General features: G+C 43.1%; 2 protein-coding genes across 10 annotated transcripts in view; one reads left to right on the top strand and one right to left on the bottom strand.

Annotated features, from left to right (window-relative positions):
- The window catches only part of LOC135115866 (uncharacterized), a 204369-nt gene that overhangs the window by 58691 nt on the left and 135426 nt on the right, over nt 1–10252 (top strand). The gene's annotated exons all lie outside the window — the stretch shown is intronic.
- Nucleotides 1–10252, bottom strand: part of LOC135115868 (carbonic anhydrase-related protein 10-like) — a 75288-nt gene that overhangs the window by 35822 nt on the left and 29214 nt on the right. The gene's annotated exons all lie outside the window — the stretch shown is intronic.

Below are 10252 nucleotides of genomic sequence, written 5' to 3' on the forward strand. Positions count from 1 at the left end.
AAGTGTTCCTTTTTTATTTTGTATTGCCGGGTTGTGTTTTCCAGAACGTGTATCCTCTGTTTTTTACGAATTTCGAATAAGGTGACGGCTGTAAAGATAAATCGAAAAATAAACTCGAAATACAACAGATGAAAATCATCGCAAAACTAGTTCTTTTTTAACTCTGCTAAATAATGACCGTTTGACTTTTCTTCTTCTTCATCCGGTTAACTCGACGAATTTAAATATTGAAAACAAAACCACGTAAAAATGTTTCAGGTTTTCGATAAGTCTTTAATATCAGGATCTATCAAAATTAAACTCGTACACCAGTTCATTATTTAGGACAAGGAGGAGCATACAACATTGAGAAAGTTAATACAGTCTTTATATAATATTATGAGGGCAAACACTAACAACATTTACCGTAATTATTATCTTATTCCAACCGGGACCCCATTACACTGTGCTCTTTCTGATAAGGGACAGAATATGCTCCTGGAAGCCTCGTAATGCTCGTTCTTGCCTTTATAAATTTAATTGGATTCCTGTATTATCCCTGTTCTAGCGAGATTTTTGTATACATGCATCGCTTCTTATAAATTTTTCAATGTGTCCTTTCCTTAATGATATTGTGTTTTACTCTTTGTCGTTGAACTTTTCTTGATTGTTTAGTAACCTTTTTGATTTAAAGTTCATTCTCTCTCTCTCTCTCTCTCTCTCTCTCTCTCTCTCTCTCTCTCTCTCTCTCTCTCTCTCTCTCTCTCTCTCTCTCTCTCTCTCTCTCTCTCTCTCTCTCTCTCTCTCATTCTTAGCCCAGTGTCGTGTTTTCCTCGCTGTAACGTCGTCAGCCTTCATAAACAAACCAATCACATCTCCCTTTACTTTTCCCTGCCTCCCATTCGCCTTTCCTCCTCCTCCATCTTTTTCTCCCCTCCCCTCTTCCTCTCCTCTGTTTCTCTTGCTCGCTCTATTCTCTGCCCCTCAAAGGTCATCCGAAAGCCCACTGAAATCTCCCCACCATGACAGAACAGCCAGTTACTTCCCCTCTTCCTTCCCCTCCTCCTTCCTCTCTTCCTTCCCTCTTCCTTCTCTCCGTTTTCCTTATAGTGTTTAAACTTTCATCTGCCTTCCTCCTTCCCTCAGTTATTCCTCTCGTCATTCTTCTATCCTTCGTCCTTTCTCTCTCTCTCTCTCTCTCTCTCTCTCTCTCTCTCTCTCTCTCTCTCTCTCTCTCTCTCTCTCTCTCTCTCTCTCTCTCTCTCTCTCTCTCTCTCTCTCTCTCTTTTCCCTTTTCCTTACCTGTTTCAACATTCATCTCCCTTCCTTCCCTCCCTTCTCGTTCCCTTTCGCCTTCCTTTCGTCCTCCCCTCCTTCTTCCTTCCCGTGGCTCCTTCCCTCGCTCCTATTCATCAGTTCGCTTCCACAGCCTTCATCTTTGCATTGCTTGTGAAACCAGAGTCGCTGGATAAAAGAAGGACGTTTCAGCGTTACTCGAAAACCCCAACGGAGAATCAATCACTTCGTCCAGTCTCGTATCAGTTTCTCTCTCTCTCTCTCTCTCTCTCTCTCTCTCTCTCTCTCTCTCTCTCTCTCTCTCTCTCTCTCTCTCTCTCTCGCTCTCGGTCGTCACATCTGGTTGTCTGTTTTTATTTTCTCTGTCGAGTTGTAAAGTCAAAATGGAAAAGTTCAAAATAACGTGACCTTGAAAGCGTGTGGGATTTTCTTCAGAATATATTCTTTTATTCGCATTTTTGTTGTGTTTCGGCGACTTCCACTGTGTCTTCCTTGCACTTCCCTGTCCTTTATTAGAGAAAATGAAGAAAATGAGACACCGATCTAAGAAACAACAGCAATTTTCCCTCCTCCACTGCAGAGAGAGAGAGAGAGAGAGAGAGAGAGAGAGAGAGAGAGAGAGAGAGAGAGAGAGAGAGAGAGAGCAACCCACCACTCTTTTCACAGGTTACTGCTATCATCACCATCTTGCACATTCATTATCTAGAAATTTAATAGCCTACAAAGTCAGTACGATTCCTTCCCAGCTCATAAACACGAGGCAGAATGTGTGTGTGTGTGTGTGCGTGTGTGAGTCTGTCTGTGTGTGTGCGTGTGCGTGTGTATGGTCAATAAATTCCAAAGGTTATCACAGAATCTTGCCTTCAGCGGCTATATGTTGTGGATCAAATAACCCCCAAAATTGAAAGATGCGGACCTTCCATAAAGAAACACGATACCTCAATCTGTTATGGTGTGGAAGTGGGAGGTGAAAGGGCCCGGGGAGGAGGCAAAAAAGAGGCTATTAGAGGAAAGACGCGTGTGTGGATAGGAAGCTCAGCCACAAAGGGAAAGAAGGGAAGGGAAGGGGAAAGGCAAGTGGAAAACTGAGATTAAAGGAAAACAATATAATAAGAGGGAAACCAGCAGGAAAAGTGACTTAATAAAAACAGTAAAGGGAAAGGCAACGATGCACATGAAATTGAACATAGAAAATGGAGGTGTGGATAGGAAGAAGGAAGAGGGAAACTACTAGGAAACCTGAAGTTAAAGGAAAACAATATAATAAGCGGAAAACCAATAGAAAAGTGAGACGAAATGAAAATAGAATAATGCTGGAAGGAAAAACATAAGGAAGAATATTGAATAGGGAGAATAACCACAAAGGGAACGAAGAAAAAGGGAAAACTATTATGAAAAGTGAGAATAAGTGAAAACAGCTTAATACTGGATAGAGAAGAATAGGGATACACTTGAAATAAGAGAAGTAAATGTGGATAGGAAAGATACTCACAAAAAGGGAAAAAAAGAATAAAATAGCAGGAAAAGAGGGACTATATGAAAACTGATATTCGAGAGGAAAGAACAAGGTAAAATACTCGCATGAAATTAAGAGGAAATACTTCGATATGGAAAGGGAAAACAACGACAAGGGAAAAAAAAGAAAAAAAATAGAAAAAGTGAAACAATACTGAAGCAGACAAGGATATTGTAGGAAAGAGAATAGTGATAAATACAAATAAATGAATGAAAGAGTAATTCCAGATTGATAAATAAAAACAATACTGATAAAGGAAAGGAAAGGGAAAAAAAGGAGATAACCAATGGAATAGTGAAATTATATATGAAAACAAGGGTAGCATAGAAAACAGAAGGATACAAATTGACAATGAATGAAAATGAATGAATACGCGAATCTAGAGTAGAAGCATGAATGGAATAGAAGGGATAACTACACGGAAAGGAAGAAAAGAGAGAAACCAGTACAAAAAAAAACGAGCGTGTACAGGACAGCAGGGATATTGTAGAAGGCAGAAGGATATGAATGGAAAGGATAAGAATAAATGCAGAAGATACGTAGGTGGGATAAAATGACAAAAACAAAAGACACGAGAAAAAAATGGTGATAGAAAAAGAAAAAAACGAAAAGGGAGTATGATGGGGAAGAAAATGAACAGAAAAGATAAGGATGAAGGGAAAAGAGAAGACATGCATGTAAATAGAAGGGATAACCAGAAGGAAAAGAAGAGAATAAGAGAGAGCAGGGGAGAAAGTAAGACTATGAAAGACGACAAGAATACTGCAGAAGAGAAAGATGCGAGTAGAAAGAATAAATACGAAAGGAAAACACGGAAAGGAAATAAAAAGAATAAAAGGAAAAAGAGACAAAATGAAAGCCTATGGAGGATGACAGTAATATGATGGGAAAAAAGAAGAATGGGAATTGAAAAAAATAACCAAAGAAAAGCAACAACGATAAGAAGGAACAAGAGGATATCGAGAGAAGAAAAAGACAAAACACACACTCAATGCGCAGACTTTATCAAAAGATTCCAGACGTGAAATACTGAAAACTGACGCACGAACGGAAGGAAGGAAGCAAGGAAAGGAGGATGATAGGATGGAAGGAGACGGGAGGAGAGAGAGAGAGAGAGAGAGAGAGAGAGAGAGAGAGAGAGAGAGAGAGAGAGAGAGAGAGAGAGAGAGAGAGAGAGAGAGAGAGAGAGAGAAAAAAGGACATGGTATTAGAGAAAGGAAGGAAGGCGGTCAGGAAGGAAGGAAGGAAGGAAGGAATAACAAAGAATTGAAGAAAGGGTCAAGGAGGTGCAGTGTCGGGAGAAAAAAAAGAAAAGAATAAAAATAGAATAGAAAAGAAAGGCAAGAACATGTTGCAGAAAAGAAAGAAGAGTTTGTAGGAGGAAAGGCAGGTAGGAAGGAGGGAGAAATAGACGAAGGAAAGAAGAATGAACAGGGGAAGGGAGAGATGGCGGTAATACAGAGTGATTAAGGGAGATAGGAATATAGAGTTAAAGAGGTAGGAAGGAGGGGGAGAAAAGAGAAACAGGAGAGAGGAGAGGAGAGAGAGAGAGATAAAGGACAAAGGGTAATAAGGAGAGAAGAGAAGGGGGAATAGAGAAATGGGTAATAAAGGAAGGAGAGAGAGAGAGAGAGAGAGAGAGAGAGAGAGAGAGAGAGAGAGAGAGAGAGAGAGAGAGAGAGAGAGAGAGAGAGAGAGAATCAACGATAATAAGGAGAGAGGAAAAGGGGAATAGGGAAGAGATGATAAAAGCAAGAGAGAGAGAGAGAGAGAGAGAGAGAGAGAGAGAGAGAGAGAGAGAGAGAGAGAGAGAGAGAGAGAGGGAAAAATGAGAGAAACTGGAGGAAGGAGAGGAAAGAGGAACAAGGAAGGAAGAAAGAGGAGGAAGAGGAGAAAAAAAAACAGCAGGGAAAGAGAGATATAGGCAGGAGGGAAACAAAATGAGGGAGGGAAGGAGAGAGATAGAAAGAGAAAGGAGACAAGAGGGAAGAGTGAAGGGACAGGGGGACAGGGGGAGATAGAGAGAAAGGATAGAGGGAGCAATAGAGAAGAGGAAGAGGAAGAGACAGTCATGAATACCGTGACTGACTTCGCGGTTCATGTTTACCTTCCCGACCAGCGGACAGGTGATGGAGGGCCTCGTCTGTCTCACCTTAGGGAAGAAGGGAGAGAGGGAGAGTGAGGATGTAAAAAAGTGGTACAAGACGTGTTTCTACGTGATCAATGAGCAAGTTCAGGTTAATGCAGTTTGTCAAAGTAAGGAGAGAAGAGTGGAGAAAAGGAGAGGGAGACATGGAGAGAGAGTGCGAGAACACATGAAAAGTATGAGTGAGAGAAGAGTGGAGGAGGAAGACATGGAGAGAGTATGAGAAGGAGAGGAGACATTACAAGAGGTATGAGTAAGAGAAGATAGGAGAAGGAAGAGGAGAGAAAGTATGAGGAGAGGAGACATGAGAAGAGAAGTATGCGTGAGAGAATAAAGGGAGGAAGAGGAGAGAAAGTATGAGAAGAGAAGCAGCATGAGAGGTGTGACTGAGAGGTGATAAGAAGAGAGAGAGAGAGAGAGGGAGAGAAGGAGGAGGAGGAGGAGGAGGAGGAGGAGGAGGAGGAGGGAAAGTATGAAAAGGAGAAAGCACAAGAGAGGACGGGGAGGTTCAGGGCATGATGGGAGGGGACTGTGCCGCGAGGTGAGGGCGGAGGGAAGGGTGATGGGCTGTGTGGAGGAGGGAGAAGTGATGAGGGTGCTGAAAAGGCTGCCGTGGTCTGAAAAGTGGAAGGGAGAAAGATGGGAATGAGGGGGAGGAGGAGGGAAGAGAGATAAGGGAGAGAGGGGAGGAGGGACATTGGGAGGTAAGGGTGTGTTATAGGTATCAGAAGGAGGGAGAGATTGTGAATGAGAGGAGGAAAGATAGAAGGAGAAGGAATATGTGTGAAATGGAGGAGAAATGGAGAGAAAGGGGAGGGACTTGGGATGTGTAGGTGGCAGGAGGAAGGAGAGAATGTGAATGGGAGGAGGAAAGGGAGGGGGGAGAGGGAGTCAGGGGTTTTCGGGGGGAGGAATCATCACGTGATCAGAGGTTATTGGTTGGAAACGTTGCTGGTTTCCAAAACAAAGGATTGTGGCGGTGAGTTGTCACTTCACGAGCAGTAAAAAATGAGGGCGTTTGTTCCCACTTACCTGTGAACTGATAACAAAACAAAAAAAAAAGCATTTAAGGGAAGAATTATTGAATGTTAAAAGATACTGAAAGCTACAGAATTCTTTGACATCAGGTAGAGGAAAAAAATGAGCAAGTATGAAAAGGAAAGAATTATTACATATGAACAAGTAAATAACAAACTTTAAAGGAAATAATTACTCGTTAACGATGCTGAAAGATACAGAATTCCTTGACACTGAATAAAGAGAAAAACGACGAAACAATTATGAAAGAGATGAATGACTCGATACTAAAAAATAGTGCAATAAAAAAAAAAACACCTCGATACGCAATGAAAAATAATCACATGGTAGTAAAAACGGATCTGGAAATACAATAAAAAAACGAAGGAAAAGCTACTCAATACTAATTACAGAGCTTAAAAATAAATGGACGAATTATCCGGTGCTAAAATTACAGCAAATCGAGCAAACACAATATTCAGATTCGTTAGTTAATTTACAGGCCATAACGGAACGCATATGAGAGAAATGTTGAATATGCGAGTTCACGATTACTGATTACAAACACGTTATGGCATTAGCATATCGACACACGCCACTATCAGGAGAGAGGGATAAATAACAAACTAATCCACGAACCACAAGATCGACCAGAAATTATCAGTTGCCCCAAAACTAAAATAGAATGGCCGGAAAAACAGTAAACGAGTCAATAAGTGAATTAGTCTTGTAACATTTTTGTGTTTGTGTAAAAATGAGTCGAACATTTTACTATAAAGACTTGAGATTATTGCGTTCATTTTTCCTTTGTTTTTTCTTCCTTTTTATCGTCTCTTATACTAACTTTACTTAACTTAATCTAATCTTGTCTAACCTAACCTAACACTTTACTATTAAAACTAGATTATTGCATCCATTTCTCCCTCCCTTTTTTGTTCCTTTTTTCCTTTCCTTTATCCTTCCCTTTCTCTTCCTTTTTTCCTTCCCTTTATCCTTTCTTTCTCTTCTTTTTTGTCACCTTATCTTCTTTTTTCTGTCTCATAATCTTCTGCTGTTTCCTATTCCTTTACGTTCTTTTCCTCTCCTCCGCCTACTCTCGCTCCTTTCCACTTTCCTGTCTCTTTCCTCTTTCCTCTATTCATTCCTCCCAGCTTCATCCCCTCCTCTCCTACCCTCCTCCTTCCTCCTCTCTCTCTCTCTCTCTCTTCATTTTTCTTTATATTTTTCAAGTCCTCCTATTTTCTATTCTATATTTCTGATTCTTTCATCTGGGGAAATCTCTTTCGCAAATTTCTTTCACTTTTTCCTACCTTCCTTCGAGCCTGAACCATTTTTTCTTTGAGAGAGAGAGAGAGAGAGAGAGAGAGAGAGAGAGAGAGAGAGAGAGAGAGAGAGAGAGAGAGAGAGAGAGAGAGAGAGAGAGAGAGAGAGAGAGAGAGAGAGAGAGAGAGAGAGAGAGAGAGAGAGAGAGAGAGAGAGAGAGAGAAAATGATCATTGTTTCTCGGCTTTTACCTCATTATTGCCTCATTCATAAAGTCTGCGTTTTCTGTTCTCCTGGTAACAAAAGTTTGGCTCTTGTTTATTTGTCCGAATTGCTTTTCTTTGCGTGTGTGTGTGTGTGTGTGTGTGTGTGTGTGTGTGTGTGTGTGTGTGTGTGTGTGTGTGTGTGTGTGTGTGTGTGGGGATGGGTGTGTAGGTATGTGGGTTGCTAACTTGCCATAACCTTTCCGCACATCTTCCCATTAAGTAATTCAAATCTGGAGCGAATGGCGTCTAATTTTGGATTATTCTGTTCTTTTAATGCCAGCCCAGAAAGCCATTTATGCAAATCAGGTGCAGATTGCTGGCTTAATTTACCTTTTCTTTTCGCTGTGCTTTGGGGAATATGTGGAGGTGGGCTGCGTTGTGCTTCGCCGGACGCAAAACATTACCTGAGGCGAGCGCCGGAAGGTGGAAGAAGGTGGAAGGACGGGAGGAGGGAGAGAGGACGACGAAAATGTGCTGCAGTGCTGGTTTAATTCTTACAACAAAGGAGACAGACCTGAGGCAACAAAGCAAATCTGAGGAGAAGAAAGCCAGCAGCAAGAAGTTCCAGAAAAGTTAGGAAAACAACGAGGGAAGGGACAAAAACAATATGGCGAGTGTATTCCTCGAGGTTCCGTGTCTATAGTATGTGGATGGTGGCATGCATCTCTTGTTCGGCTGCATTGCAAGTGTGTGGCGGTGTTACGTGGGGAACTCTTGGCCCACGCTGCATGTCGCTTGTGCTGTGTGTGTGTTGAGCCTCCATAAAAAGACTGAACACGGCCGCTTTCTGTTCGTTTTGTAGTCCCGTTCAAAAAGCAGAAAGGTAAATTCGCATTTTGGATCCAGCCGGTAATGATTTTTTTAACGTGTCCGGGTGTAGTGGGGCTTTTTTTTTTTCTTTGCGTACCCGGAGAAACAGGACGTACGTAGCCGAGTCCGTGATTGCGTACTTTATAGTGTACCGTGATGGCGCTACTTTTACGACCTTGCCTCGTGTGTATTAATTTATGGACGAGTCTCATGTCTGTCCTATTTTATCGTCACGCTCCTTTGTCTCCCGCCGTGCCTAGGGAATGTTACGCAACCCCTATTATTGTGACGGTCCTGCAGTGTTAATACCAGACACGCCAGCCACTCGCCACCACCGCCACAGCCACCACCACCACCACCACTACCACCACCACCACCTCCGTCACAAACATTGGTCGTATTTTTTTGCTTTATTCGCGCAGTGTTACGGTTACAGCATGCCAGTGACGCTGATTACACTTGGTATTGTTGTTTTGTTGTTTGTGGCGTTGATATCAGTAGTGCGCTGTGCTGCGGGGCGGGACATTATGTGTGACGCTGCCTCCTCTTAACGGTTTTGTTTAGTCTATTGTTTGGGACGGAGGACACGGTGTTGGCGGCGACAGTAGTGGTGGTGGTGGTGGTGGAGGTGGAGGTGGTGGAAGGAGTCTCCACGTCAGCTTTACTTGCAAAATTGGGGCGTGCTAGTCGCAGGAGTAAGAGATGAAGGGACTAACCAGAGAGAGAGAGAGAGAGAGAGAGAGAGAGAGAGAGAGAGACTTGATTACACCTGCATTATTCACCTGCCCGTTAGCCCGTCCCTCTCGACTCCTGTGTTTACCTGGGTTAATTAATACGCAGAGTCACCTTCTCCTTGTTGGCGGGGTGCTTGCTTCCACTTCCTCAAACCCTCTTCCCTCTTCCTCCTCCTCCTCCTCCTCCTCGTCGTCCCCCCGCCCCTCTTCAACCCTTCCCACAATTCCACGATACTCCACTCCCACCAGATTCAGCTTCTATCCATGTACACCGCCCTCCCCCCCCTCCCAACCTTTTTTCTGTTTTGTTTGTCACCTGAGCTTCGTACCTTTGCCATTTCACTCCTTTCAATATTTACTCTCTATATTTTTCGCGCATTCCTTCCACTCCTTCGATCTGTTATGTTTTTCATTTTATTCACCGTTGTGTTTTATTTCTCTCTTCCCTGGATCTCTACTCTTCTTTCTTCATTTCTTTTTATTTTTCTTTCTTTCTCCTGTTTTTCGCTGTCTCCACCTCCACCTCCTCTTTCTCCTCCTCATCCCCATCCTCCTCCTCCTCCTCCTCCTCCTCCTCCTCCTCCTCCTCCTCCTCCTCCTCCTCCTCCTCCTCCTCCTCCTCCTCCTCCTCCTCCTCCTCGTCTCCTTCCCAACTCTTGCTTTCGCTCCTTCCCCGTCATTTGTACCTGTCCGGAGGAATTACAGGTATGACCACCGCGGAGACCAAAGGTGGATGTGACCCAATCCTGTCCGAGACGTGACCCATATTCCCGCCAGTCAACACCACTACCACCACCACCACCACCCCCACCACCACCACCATCACCACCAACACTATGAGCCAGTCACCACTACACCATCACTACCACCATCACCACGATCAACCAGTCATCACCTCTACCACCATCACAACCACACTCGTCAATAGCACCGCCTCGTGACCACCTGGCTTACATCACCACTAAATTATCGCTAACTAGTTATCAAGAGTAATTCCATCGTTCACTTTTGTTACGCGAATGATCACAATAACGTTATGTGATTATTGTAACTTTTTTATCTTTTTTTGCAGGGTTGTTTTATTTGATTAGTACGTGGAAGTGTTTGTTCATCTTTAAGACCCACGCCCTCCCCGCTCTGAATTGTCATGTGAAGCCCGGGATAACCACAGGGGGGGCTTTTTTTTCCAGTTTGTTTATTCATTGAGATGTATATTTTTGGGCTTC

The sequence above is a fragment of the Scylla paramamosain genome, chromosome 30 (genome assembly GCF_035594125.1).
Source record: "Scylla paramamosain isolate STU-SP2022 chromosome 30, ASM3559412v1, whole genome shotgun sequence".
In the NCBI taxonomy this organism is placed as follows: domain Eukaryota; kingdom Metazoa; phylum Arthropoda; class Malacostraca; order Decapoda; family Portunidae; genus Scylla; species Scylla paramamosain.